General features: G+C 46.8%; 1 long non-coding RNA gene across 2 annotated transcripts in view; it reads left to right on the top strand.

The window, feature by feature from the left end:
- Positions 1 to 14,247, top strand: part of LOC135388069 (uncharacterized) — a 277,500-nt gene that overhangs the window by 120,782 nt on the left and 142,471 nt on the right. The window contains exon 1 of one of the 2 annotated variants that reach the window (XR_010421281.1): positions 12,632 to 12,760. The exons of the other annotated variant lie outside the window; for it this stretch is intronic. This is a non-coding gene — a long non-coding RNA (uncharacterized LOC135388069). Of the gene's footprint in view, positions 1 to 12,631; positions 12,761 to 14,247 lie in introns of those variants that run through there. 2 annotated transcript variants of the gene reach the window in all.

Genomic DNA, 14,247 nt, shown 5'->3' with positions numbered 1-14,247 from the left:
ATTACTCACACAGTACAGCAACCTTGAAACACCAAATGTACGGTGAATGCGAGGTGGGTGAACGCCAGGACAGCCAAAGTAACAGACTTACATTATGACCGCAAATCTGCTAGCGACAGTGGCGCTCTCCTGCGGATGGCGTCATGTGAATAAACTCTATACGTATAGCCAAGGACGGAGAGCACGTGGGTAAGTTTAACGGGGAACACGCATGTAAACTCTCCCACTTAAAAATGTTATGGCTACTCTGTCATCTCCGAGGCGCGCTTCAGGGTCAACCTGCCCCCAGGCGGAAATTTGGCCTCAGGACGACTCTGCTTCCAATCTATTGAAACCAATCACAATTTCAGGCGGGCACGTCATATTGCACACTGCTTATCCCTCGCAAACGATGCTTCATTCGCCAGCACGTTGATGCAAAGTTAATTATCGCCAACGATCTATGCCTTCAGAGGACGGGGGACCGGTACGGGGCAGCCACGTTTGACCAGTCACGTGAGCAAATGCTTATCGATAATGATCAGCTGGCTCGACGGATATCCGAACTGGATAAAAGTGACAAGGACTCCGATTTTGTGATCGTGATGATGACGTAAGCGACATGACGCACGTCCATATTTGGAGAACAACGTGCGGTTGGTAGTTTCAATGTGTGTATCCTATCAATTATCCAGACAGAAGCAGCGTTAGGGACCAGTGGAGTGAACGTCTATAGAGGCCATGTCCGTCATGTGTACTGCAGTGTCAGGAAGACCTGACGGAGACGATGTCAGTGGCGCCATATTACGTTAGGCAATGGACATACAAATAGCAAATTGATCTTGTAAGGAATGTAAGCTCTGCAAAGGTGGATGAAAGGAAAAATGGTAGTGGACCACAGCTCAGGTGGCGAATTTCTGCATTAATAATCATCAGTGTATTCGTTGTTTGGTATTAATTGTTGTTTCTCAGACATAGGTACACGTTCGAGCAGGGGTTTATGCTCGGACTCAAGCTTTCGGCAGCGTGCTGTATAATTGCATGCAGAATCAGGGATTGAGACTATAGCACTAACATCTCGAGCCGTATTGATAACGGATTAGCAGATAACACACCTAGGAGTCTAAGAGTGCATAACTTCAAAAAGTCGCAGTCGAAGCAGCGAACGGGGGTTAAGTAGGAACACACAGCTATAGTATGGAAGGAAAAATGTCACTGATCAGTGCTCTGCAGGCAACCGTTGCGAAGGATGAACCACCCCGGTCTGTTATCGGTGTCAAGCCATTCTTCACCGAAAGCAGAAACAATCATCCTTTCGTTCGCATTTGTATAACCTGTAAATACATTTTCTGTATATATAATCGCACTTGTGTGTATACTCTTGCTATACTCTTGGCTACTTGTGTGTATACTCTTGTTACCTGGAGGAATTCGAGGATTTCTATCTGGACAACTTGTCCCATCCTCCTGGTAGCAATACAAGAGTACACACCTGATTGCCTGTCCTACTATACTTGAGGACAACACACCAGTGATTGCCACCGCGGACTGGCTGGCATGATGATGATGTGCAGACATTCGTGGTCACAAGGTACCCAGTACATTTGACTTGTCTGAAATGGCTTCGGTAAAACAGTCGATTGGCTTGCTGGCTGACATAACGATCGTGGGCGGCCTTTTGTGGCCACCACATTAACATCAGTGGCAGAAGGATGAGACAGATCTGTGATCAATTGGCACTGGCGATGGTGCAAACTGAGATCCCGGTGTATCGCTGGTGAGATCACGTTGCGTCACCTTGGCTACCCGCATGGCGTGCAGTCTGGAATGTTCTTCCTGGAAGAGTTGTACCGTCATGCCATTGCCGGGACCAGTATGTGCGCATACGTGCCGATGATCATGGCACAGTATAGTGCATATCTCTCAGAATGGGTTGCGCGTGTGTCTTGAGGCATAATGTCATCACGGTATGCCCTGTGCCCTCTAGCTGGCAACATCACGATATCAAGATTGTCGACGCAAAGTCGGCTTCGAACACTGTACCTCACTGAACATATATTGTACAAACCAGGTGTCTTGACGTTGACACGGAGCTCTGTAGATGCATGTGTTCCGTACACCACGTGATCCTGCGCGTAGCTAAGGTATTCAGGATGTACTTAGAGGTGAGCATACCTAGGTAAATTACTTCTAAAACGTAATTAAATTACATTACTCATTACTCCAGATAGAATTTAATTAAATTACGTTAGTCATTACTGCAACGGAAATGTAATGAAATTACATTACAATTACTACGAAAAAGTAATGACGTTACAAAGTCATTACTTTGCCATTGTTGGCATACATGTTCCCGAGTTTTGTGGAAGGCACAAGGGACAGAAACACAAAAGTTGACGAAACTTGCCTTCCCCGAAATTCAGGGAAATGTATGCTGACAATGTAACAACAGTTAGCTTGTATTCTTCTATTTGTCTCTTCTACATGTCAGGCTAGTGTGCCACGTATGACGTATCGTTCCACAATGTATAGAGACGAAGGTGACACAAAGTATCACGACAGCAGGAAGTCTGGAGGACTGGGCCCGCAAACAATGATTCTCCGAGGCTACAAACCGTTGACCTGAAGAACGTTTGTTTGTGGGTGCCCTAACTACGGCTCGTCGAAGGAAACTAACATTCCCCGTGCCGATTGAGTGCGTCACAGTTCATAGTGTGGGCGTCGGAATTCTTTTAACTCGCCGGTCCCCAACTCTCTGCCAAGTGCAAACACAGAACACACACTCGATTCTTTTGTAAAAACTAATGAGTAATGTCATTAAAATTACTGCCCAAGTGTAATTAAATTACATTACAAATTACATAATGTAAAAAGTAATGCATTACATTACAAATTACCAGGAAAAGTAACTCCATTACGGTAATGATATTACTACCCAGGTTTGGAGGTGAGGTTCCGAGTCATGGGACGTGGATAACTTCTCCAGACAATGGGAATGGGTTGGAATCGTGGTACTTTGGCACTTTGCGATCAGGGCGCTTCGCAAATCTTACTGCAGCAGGCGCTGGACACGATGGCCCTGATACAGTAACTATAGCATGCATAGTAGCACCACGTGGAGGGGATAGGCCTTTTTATAGCAAAATTGGACACAGAGTAAGATGTTCGTTGATGGGTTGGACAATTCATGATTTTAGTGTGTGGAGTGTGTAAATTGGATTGGCATGATCATGACTCGAGAGCAAAAGTGCAAATCCATAACCTTGTCCGATTGTCTCTGTGAAGCGCATTATGTGCCAATAAATTTCTCTGCACGTTGTCCCTGGCCACTGGACACAAACATGAGTTGGAACAGTCAGGCCGGTTGGTCTGTTGTAAAGAGGTCGACCTCTTCTTCTCTTCATAGGCTTCAAGAATGGCTGGCCAAAGTAAATGGCTCACTTCTCCAACCTTGCTACCTCTATAAGTAGTTTCCCTGATTTCCTTATCATGTAAATAGCTTGCGATATTGGGGGACGGGGGGCAGTTAATGTGTTCACCTTAAATGCCCAGCATTGAGCCCCCATCTTTTAATTCCCCTCTGGAAGAGTCACTTCAGCCCAAATGGTCTTCCGGCTGCCTCAATGTCATCTCGCACACGTAACTACGTTTGCACGCGTATTGGATGGCTGGTGTGAGGGCTTTGACTGGTTGATGTCCATCTGAAATGTCGTGAAGTGTCTTTGATGCCGACACATCTGTCGTCGTCGAAGGAACGTCGAGCTTCGTGCCGAACTGTCCCAGTTCGAGGGGTTGCGGTTGAGTTGCGCCTGCTCTGAAAGGTCTACCATTGTCCAAACCCCAGCGCTATTTCGTTCTTTTATTTAGTCACATATTCTCTCTTGATGTGACGCGAGCAAGGCATATAGCTCGTGACATCGCGCCGTACGTGGTTGTTATGTGATGTAATATAACACGGCGGGGTACGACGGAATCGCTTTGGCCGAGGTGGCATACAGAGAAGAAACATATGGCTAACAGCGCCATCTTGTCCGCTTGAACGGCGCACGTGGTGAACACATGTCCCTGCGTGCTCATACGATGTTTATACGGAACCACCCGCGACGCCGCGTCCACACAAATCATCGCTTTCAGACTAGTTTACGATCTCGCTTCTTTTATGTTCCCTCTCTCTTCCCGTCATCTTGTCGCATTGACCCAATATTGAAACTTACAGAACTTTATGTAGCACACTTTATGCAACGTACGGACTCCCCGGACATCTTTTATTGCTTCTTGCGCAAGTTATGTGTGTTCAGGCAGCGCGGATGTGTGTGTATATGTGTACTTTATGGATGGGCACATGCGGGTCATGGTACATTGCGCAGTCGTGGGGATACTTTTGGCGATCGGGTACTGAAAACTTTGTCGTTTATTAGTTTGCAGTCCGCAGGGTCGGTGTTAAAGGGAGGTTCCAGGGCCGCGGGATAGGACTTCGCGGACTTCGCAAGGATTCGAAGAAGAAATAGGTGAGCATCTTACCGAACTCGAACCACCTCCTCGACACCGAATACAACATTCGCATTTATTTTGCGCGAGTAATGAATTTTTTAAATGATGACAATAGCAAACCGGAACCGCAATACGAAGAGCAGAAAACAGAGCTCCATACTATACAGCGGTTCGTCCGGAGAAGGATTCCGTGACGTCACCCAGCATTGTCGTCTGCTTCCAAGCCTGCATTCTTTCTCCCTTGTCGGATGCCCAATGATGTCAGCAGTGTGTTGCTTCGAGCGCCCTCTCGCCACACAGAGGCGAAGCGCTCGCTTCGTAATAATTTGTTTCAGTAAAATCTGCGCAGCTTTGGACCGACATATTTCGTACACATATTCCTGACATCCCAAAGACTACAGATATACCACAACCTGTGTGGTGATTTTGTTGCAGAGTTCCACCTTAAACTAAGTGGCGCTGCAAAGAGGCAAAGCTATTGTGTAGGAAAATGCCGGGAAACAGGTCAGTCTCAATGATTATATCGCTTCAGTACGAACTGCCAGCGAATGTTTTGTTAAAGCAACGCAACCTTTAGAGCCTCATCGCGTTATCAAGTCCGTACCTCGCTTTATCACGGCATCTGGCATCTATCGCACCAGGATTATCGTACAGCAATACCGGAAGAGACAACAGTTGCCATCAAAAGAAAGAGTATAGGCGTTATGACGTCATGCATGAAGTGACGTAACAGCCAGTGTGAAAGAAAGAGAGCGCTTACACCTTGTGAAACATTACCCTTCAAGGCACCTTTTTTTCAACGTCTGCGCGATAACCTTGCCAATTAGCTTGCTCAACAATGCTTGTAGCCTGCAATGGACAGGTAAGGATAATAATACTACTAGTGGGTTTACGTCGGGAGACAGCTGTGATTACCAGCGACGCAAAAGTGGTCGGTGCGAGAAGGCAAATTGTACCATGCCATGCGAAGTTCTTGTTGTCCTGGGCAAAGTAGGCAGGAAAGTACCGAGGCTGGTACAATCGGGGGTGCTGATGCACGCCCGTTTTCGTCTCTGTGCCCTGTGGGATTTTTTTTATTGCGTGTTAGCGCCGCGAAGCAAATGTGGCTATGAGCGACGTACTGACGTAGACAGATGGACACACACATACATTGGATGATAATGAGGTGGGCGATTCACCGCCGCTGTTGCCGTACACTGCCCTATTGCTCATTGGGAACTGATGATGGTGGAAGGAGTACTTTTAGAGATCCGTCACCAGTACGGTGGAGCGCAAGAACTCCACAAGAACACGAAGGCCTCGCATCTGGTGGGCAGCGTTCGACCACGGTCTAAGAGCCTCCGCGAGGTTGAACAGACGTTGCTCAATACGTTGCATAGCAATCTCCACGAGCGCGCGCTCTTGGTGATGTTGCCCACAAGCCAGGATGGCGTGGCAGACGTCGCCGTGTACTCTACAGGTGGGGCAGAAGGGAGAGGACAGCCGGAAGGAGTGGGGAACAGGCGGTTAGTGTGTGTGTCCTGGACCAACTTCAGGGGGAACTGTGCCGATATTCGTCTGGAAAATCTGCCGGAAAACCTAGGGGAAACCTCAGACATCACAGGCAGTGGTATAAGATTCCAACCCACCGCCTCCGAGTGTTCAGCACGACATTGGTTCGCATCAACGAGAGGACGCTTTAACCCGCTCGGACATGCCGCTGGTATAAGATATCATGGACATGATAACAACAGAGTAGATAACCAACATTTCCTTCTTCGGAGTGGTAAAAGGAACCGTGTGCCATTGACATCAGGGCAAGATCCAAAATGCCTTCCTACAGCGAGTTTCACGGAAAAGTTTAGAAAGAGAACGGTTCAACGCACATCGAGAAGACAAATTCGAAGGTTAGTCTTTGGAGCCGGGGAAAAAAATGATCCGTTAGAGGTACAAAGTTGCAATCAACGGGTTTCGTGTAGTTGTATCGTCCACTACAACCTTCGCATTGACGTTTTAGCTGTAATCCTCAAAAAAAAAAAAAAGAAAGAGAAGAAGAAAGAAAAGTGAATGAAAAGAAAAAAAAAGAAAGAAACGGACTAATTAATTTCAATTAATTAATTAGTTATAAAACATAGTCTGAGTATCCTCACACCACCGGTAACACTATGCAGTCTATCTTATTGGTTTGCGATGAACCTTCGTTTTGTTTAAACTTTGGCTCATTTTTAGCGAAACACCCTGTATATTCCGAGAGGACGTAAGAGCTACAGTCACCAAAGTATATCTCCACTAGAGGATAACGTAATCCGCACACTCAGGTCTCAGAGCGGGCCATATGAAAAGATGGCGGATGCCAGGAAGACGCGCAACACTTTGAAGCAGCCTGGCGCACTACGTTGTGATGATGAGTCGCTGTGACGTCTGCGTCATGCGGCCGCCTACAGGCAAATCACAGACATCATTAGATTTGTTGGCTGAGTTGACATGTAGGAGTTAACTTGTCCCGCGGAACGGAGGACGTTGAGCGAAGTCGTCATACCCTCCGTCCACACGCCCTGTTGGTGTCTTGAAATGTCTCGTTAAACATGGTACATGTCTAGTACGTCAGGCTAGCCGCCTTATTTCTACTCCCTCCATCTTGTATAAGTACACGCAACTTGCAACAGACCACGTCCAATGAACCGTCAGGCGAAACGGTGCGAGAGGACGAATAAACCACTTTGACCGGCCGCGAATGTATTTTTTGGAGGGTGGCCGCGATTACAGATGGCCTATTCATAGGGGAACAATGGATTCCCACCGCAACAGAGGAGTGGGAGTTTGTACAGTTGCGAGCAACGACCCCTCTATCTTTAGGCACGGACTGATTGTTCATCCAAAGGTGTGACAACCGTTGCACACGAATAATAATAATAAAAAAAATACAAAAAGAACAAAGAGTCGACGTTAATTTCCACATGTCATGCAAGTGTGTCGTCCATGTTGTAAAGGACTGACTGGCCTGACATTACTTTTCGAATGAAATGCGGGTCAGGCATTGTTGTTGCACGAAGAAATATGCATACATGAGCAAGTAACCATTGGTGATGTGGGGGTCCATTAAGAAATGCGAGATACAGTTGGTACCATTCATCGGTGTAGCGAAACAAATAATTCGGGAGGGGAGGGGACCTTGCATGGGGAGGAGGATTTCACCCTCGTTTCCCTCTCCCAAATTCACTAGCAAAGGTACGATTTCCGGAGGGGGGGGGGGGGTTGGACTCTCGAAACCTCCCCTCTGGCTACGTCACTGGCACCATTGTACCAAGCGATGTCCGTGGTACCAAGAGAATTGTGCCGGACACACGACTGATCTTTGATCACTTACAGTCTCTCTCTCTCTCTCTCCAGATGATGCCTCTCTGGTTAGATTAGGAAAAATAATGTCATCATATCATAATCATAATATTGTTAGATTAAGAAAAATCTTTCCAGGAGCAGTACTGCAAGCAATACTCGTTTTTTTAGAGTACGATAAGTAGTTAAAGGTATGGAAACATTCAAATAATTTATTTTACTAAAAAACAAGCTTTTCCGTCCTTCATCAGGTGCGCACCAGCTTCATCAGGCACGCACCTGATGAAGGACGGACTCCGTCCGAAAGCTTGTTTTTTTTAGTAAAATTAATTATTTGAACATTTCAATCTGTTTAAATACTTATCCTATTCAGTTGCGAGTGTTAGGCTTTTCCCATTTTCGCCTGTTTTCTTCAAAGACTCCCAAGAATACCGCAAAATTTTCATGCATCAGGGATTTGAGTAGGATTTGCATATCCGGAGGTGTTGGAATATTGGAATTCCTTAAGGGGGAGGGGGGTGACGCCCGCGTCTGCTGGCTGGACAATCCTTGCTGCATACCCCGTGTGTTCGACGTGGTCGGTGGCCTGCGGTGGTCGTGGTGGAGTGTGTTCGACTTGTGTACCATGTGTGTCACCCAAGGCAATAGAAGTGGCGTCGCAGTCGGCTCGCGATCAGAATCTCGTCACAATTTTTTACCAATTAAAACAGATTACGTGCACTGCAACCGGTTGGAATTCTGATCGACAATTCTAGAACGACAGTCAAAACAGTACTTTCGAATACTTTTTGGGGTCTGTTATTCCTTCTTACGATTTGCTCGATAAAATGAACTATTTCTTCAAATGCATTCGTAAATGAAGCATATCTGTTGTCTTATTGCGCGAACGGTCCAACAAGTAGCCTCCGTGGTCAACCGACCGACGGCCCGACCTTCGTTCTGAACCTTGTCGGTATAGCGGAAGCAGTTTATTACAACCCCTCCCGAAGCACACTTACGAAAACATATCCTTCCCACAGTGCGGCATCTCTTAAGAAGGAAGCGGTTCCCAGAAAAAAAAGAAAAAAAGTCAGGGATGTGGTTTATAGGGGATGTCAGTTCCGGTGTCGGGACTCCGGGGAGGAAACTGGCATTGGAACCCCATCTGCTCCGGAACACCCAGCTGCAGGCTTATGTACGGAAGGAAATAACAATGTGCAAAGTGAAAAAAAAAAAAGAAAGAAATAAAGTAGGGAAGTCGAGTTTATCGCCCGCATAATCTCGTCATGTGCCTTCTTAAACGGGTCACATGTGGCGTTCTCCATTCGTTTTTACGTCATTCCTGAGGAGAGAATGCCTAGAAATTAGGGCAGAACGCAAGCTCGTTAAGAAGGTATATAGTTGTTAGGTACGCTCTAGGAGTTGGGGAGCAACCCCAAGGGACTAAAATGACTCTTTTTGTTCTTAAGAGTTACTTAGAGTGTATACAGCATTGTTAGAAGTCAGAGTTAGGGGTGCAAGGTTACTATAATTGCCGATGATCGCACTCGACAGGAAGAAAGGAGTAAGTTAGGGAGCAATTAAAACTTCCGTAGTCTCCTAGGTTACGCCCCATTTGAGTCCCCCGTCCTGAGATTTACTCCCAGGCACTGCCAACTGTATAATTAAGCAAGCGGAGCACATCAGAAACGCTCTGCCCGTCAAATATAGTCAGCTACCCTTCTTTGTCGTCAGCTGGCTAAGCAAGAATGGCTCTTCTCCAGTGAGGTTCGGTTAGGTAGTCCGGTACACTCTTCTACACGAGCCGTTCCGAGGGGGCGAGAGGGGCAGCCGCTCCTCCGGGCGCCTTCCTCGGAGGGGGCGCCGTGCGGCAGATTCCAGGAGCCAAGCTGGGCAATAAAGCAAGCCCCAATCGATTTTTAGAGCTCTGAAAAAAACTTTTTCCGGGGTACTGCTGCAACATCTGTTAGACTGTGGCCCTGGAAAGTGGGGGCGGAGCGGGGGGGGGGGGGGGGGCTTCACGCTTGTCCTGCCTCAGGCGGATATTCGTCTGGGGCCGGCTCTGCTTCTCCACCAGGTTGAGTTGACCCACAGTTCACATGAGTTATACTCTACCGCAATCGTTTCCGAGGTTCGCCTAAGCGCCTACAGCGGACGATTGCCACCATAGATTTGGGAAGGTAGATTCCCATAACCGGGTTCCGCATGTGCGGATCTGTAGAAGACATCACACATAGAGTCCTGTCGACGACAGCAGCATCTCCAGCTAGGTCATCTTGGTACGACTGGACAGCCGAAATTTTTATGCAACGAAGGTTCTTGGTCTTTGGCCCCCGACCAAGGATTGCGCCAGGAAACTCCAAACTCCCCGACCAAGGAATTCCGAGCTCTGCAGACGTTCATGCGGTTTTTTTTTTTTTTGTTGTTGTTGTTTTTTATGTACAGTGACTTCACTGTGACAAGTATGGTACACGAAACTGCTATTTTCTTTTAATTTTTATCTATACCCTTAACTATCATTTTATTTACTTTCCTAGACATTTAATTGAACTGGGGTAGCCGGCTCTGTTCATGAGCGCCACGTTCTTCATTTAGTTTTTTCTTACACCGTAGCAAAGCAACGAATTAAGCAAGTTTGTGCCTCCGCATTTGTAGCGCACAACGCCCCTTGTTTCTGTAATGCCAACAGCAATTTCCATACTACTCCCTAATGCTTCCACATCATCATCATCCATTCATCTATGTTGTTGTTGCTGTATGTTCCACCATCTCCACGTTTTGTTCTCTAATTCTAATCTAATGTTTATAAGGCAAAAAAGAGAGAAGGAAAAAAACATAACAGGGACTGAGAAGAACCAAAGAAGCATGTCAGACGGAGAAAGCAGACACGGGCTATCGTCGTTGAAAGCAATTTTGCTTCCCTCTCCTTTCTTACGTAGTATACTTAATTTGGCCGCTTTTCTTTAACGGCAACTATAGGAAAGAAAGACGCGTGTTTTCGAAAGCATCCAACATGATGGAATCGTTGCGCCACAAGAAACTTCTTGTCCCGATGAAATCTTATCCGACGCCGCTTTCTGGGTTTTTCCCCTTTTGCGGGAGAAAGTTACACCCAGGTACGAGTGTGTCCAAACCGCATAAACAAGCTCTTTAGCGCCTACGTGCGGCGTGGTGGCACTGTTGACACTGCGTTCTCTCTCCACGGCCTGCGACGTAGTAGGTAGCGAGACGGCACGTTGTGTCTAGACTATAGTCTGGGTGTTTGTACACGGATAATATATCGGCACACGTTGCGCTCATCTTCACCGTCACTGCTTCATCTGTCATCGTTTGTTAGTTTGTCCTTTATTTCCTACTTTTTTTTTTAATTCTGCGTTAGCGCCGCGAAGCAACTGCGGCTATGAGCAGCGTATAGACGTGGACAAATGGAGAGAGGACAGCAGGAAGGAGTGGGGGACAGTGGGGTTAGTATGCGTCCTGGGCCGACTTCAGGGGGAACTGTGTCGATATTCGTCTGGAAAGTCTTCGGAAAACCCAGGGAAAACCTCAGACAACGCAGCCGGTGACAGGATTCGAATCCGTGTCACCTCCCAGTCTCGTCGTGGAAAGCGATCATCCTATAACCACTATGTCGCGGGAGTTGGTTTATTTGCTACTGATTCTTTTCGTTTTATTTATTTTTCTTTTTTCTTTTCGGAATAGCAAGGCGACGTTCCGTTTGAATGACCTGTCCTCATTCCCCCCCCCCCCCCCTATTTGTTCTAATAAATATATATACCGATTGTGATTACTGTATGGTGGTAGAAGAAGACGAAGCGAAAAAGGTTAGCGCATTGATTGATTGATTGGTAAAAGAAAAATTGGAGATGTTAGTCCCAAACTACTAGGGATTGGCTATTACAGGACGCGTTATTTAGGGCTCATTGGGATGGTGAAAAAAGAAACGGGAAAACTATACAAATCACACACTTTGTGAGGCACACATTCCCAGACGCGAGCGGGAAAATAATCAATCAAGTGGGAAAGCGCGGAAAAACTCAATGCACTCGGGTAATAAATAAGGTTTATACATCGTCGGAATGGTCACAGATCAGCTACGCTGCAGTGCGTCGTCTTTGTCCACCCCATGAGTTCTATGGAACGGCCTGAAACCGCCGCATACGCCACCTCGTGGTTACCGTCCCCGACAGAAGACTAACGTGTTTAATCTCCTGCATCGTTAGCCTGATTTTTACGATGAATATGATGATTCTTATGAGTAAAAGTCATAAAACACTCGCATAATGTAACCACACTAACCTCACCTCAAAGGGCTACCATGAAATCTGCTCTCGACCGACTGGACAACCGCAACTTTGACCTCGTAAAAGTGCTAGGTCCTTGGGCCAGCTGACAAGAGGGATGCCGCCTTGTCAGCGCATGTGACATTTATTCAGAGCTGTGCTTTGGAGTCAGTCTATTAGGACCGTGTGATTAATGCTGCGCCACGTTAACCGGGGATTTGGCGTTTGGCCGATAGTTATCGCGAAAGTGGCAGGTTGTTCTTTTTCCCCCTTTGGGCGGGAGGGGGGTCTGTTTATGGGAGCAGCCGGATTTCTCGTGTGACAAATTCAATCTCTTCCTATTATTATTATTTTTTTCGCCAACGTCCACATGAACCTCACCTCCGCACGTGCAATAACCGTTCCTCTTTCTCTTTTCTTTATCTTCTGCGCATACAGCGCATGCGTGCAGAGACTGACGCCTACACGTGCCACAGCAAGGTGCCAAAATCTCCTGATCTGTCTGACGTCACGAAACAAATCAAAATGACACGTGGTAGACAAGGCGCTCGAAAGGTTCATGTACAGTAGAACAACTCTAGACGCTCTGCTGTCACGAACTGTATTCTCTTCACGGCGTTGATGTACAAGGACAACATCTGCTATGCTAGACAGTTCTTCCTAAAGCTCCGCTTCATCGTCGATAAGGGCGGTTTGTGCAGCAAGTGACACGGGTAAGTGAAACAAACTAAGAGAGAGAAGTAAATGAGATATAGTCGTTTGCGACGTGTTTCCATGGAAACGGTACTTTCCATGTCAGTTCGCATCTTAAACGGCACTGTTCATAGCGGACGTGTAATAAGTATAATGTATACGTCATGTGCGGTGGTGGTGGTGATGGCGAGAGGGCTTGCCGTTGTCGGCTTCACAGAGGTTGGCAACGTCACGACTGACGCCCTGGAGAATGTGCGTCCTGGGCCGACTTCTAAGGGAACTGTGCCGACATACGTCTGAAAGTGTCTGAGGAAAACAAAGGAACAACCCCAGACAGCACAGCCGGCACCGGGATTCGAACCCGAGTACCTCCCAGTCTCGACGCGACCGCGTGTGGATCGCGTGCCGGCCAATTGAGTTGCACGTCTTGTACCCACGTGACAACGAAAAGAGAAAAGAAGAAGAAAAAATTACAGCGGCTTGCAGTTATAATGCAGTGTCGGGAACAAAAGATTAAGCCTAAAAAGATTTCAAGACTATAAGGCGACGACAAGCGTCCGACAGAAAATGTTTCCCGCCAAAGCACGAACAGGAAGACAACACGTGCATTTCTGGTCTGCTGCGTTAACCACTGGACCTTGATGCATGCTAAGATAGAAAAAGGCAGCTGGTGAAGAACACCAGCTGGTTTCAGTGGCGGAACTCACACATATGGTTCGTTAACGAGAAAGCCAGCATAAAAAAAATTCTTCATAAAACTACAAGTGGAGGTCCTGCCGGTGAGAACGTAGTGCACAAAATGAAGGGCGTTGTGGTATACCAATACCGCGGGTCAAGTGCGAGTTGTGTGGACAAGGTGATACACGCTATCCCATATGAAGCAATGAGCGGCATACTGACGTGGGTATATGGAGAGAGGAAAGCACAGGAACGACAGCGGGACAGTGGGGGTTAGTTTGTGTCCTGGGCCGACTTCTGGGGGAACTGTGCCGACATTCGTCCGGAAAGTCTGCCGGAAAACCCAAGGAACACCTCAGACAGCACAGCCGGTGCGGAGATTCGAACACACGTCACCAACTAGTTACGGCGTGGAAATTAGCGATAATCCTAAGAACTATAGTACTTCTGCTACCAACTCTTCAAAGAAAGCTGTACAGATGGGACTCAGTAGAAAAACAGACTCTCTTCCGAGTTGAAGCTCCTGCTTCAATCTGTGTTGATGCTGATGCCCAGGAGCTTCCGTTTTTTTTTTCGTTTTGTTGTTACTTGCACCACGGTCTGTCGCGCGCGCCCGCGCGCAGTTATTAGTTTATTTGTAACGAAAAAATCCCCTTTAATTACGTTTATTTGCTTTAATTACTCTCAGTTCCCCTTTAATTGAAGTTCATTACCTTTAATTACATTTAATTACCTCCCGTAACCTGCGGTTACAATGTCATTTAATATTTCTCTAAATTACATATATGTTACATTCAGTACCTTTAAACTCAACTTTCTTGCTTTAATT

The sequence above is a fragment of the Ornithodoros turicata genome, chromosome 3 (genome assembly GCF_037126465.1).
Source record: "Ornithodoros turicata isolate Travis chromosome 3, ASM3712646v1, whole genome shotgun sequence".
NCBI lineage: Eukaryota > Metazoa > Arthropoda > Arachnida > Ixodida > Argasidae > Ornithodoros > Ornithodoros turicata.
This window is presented reverse-complemented; position numbering and strand designations above follow the sequence as displayed.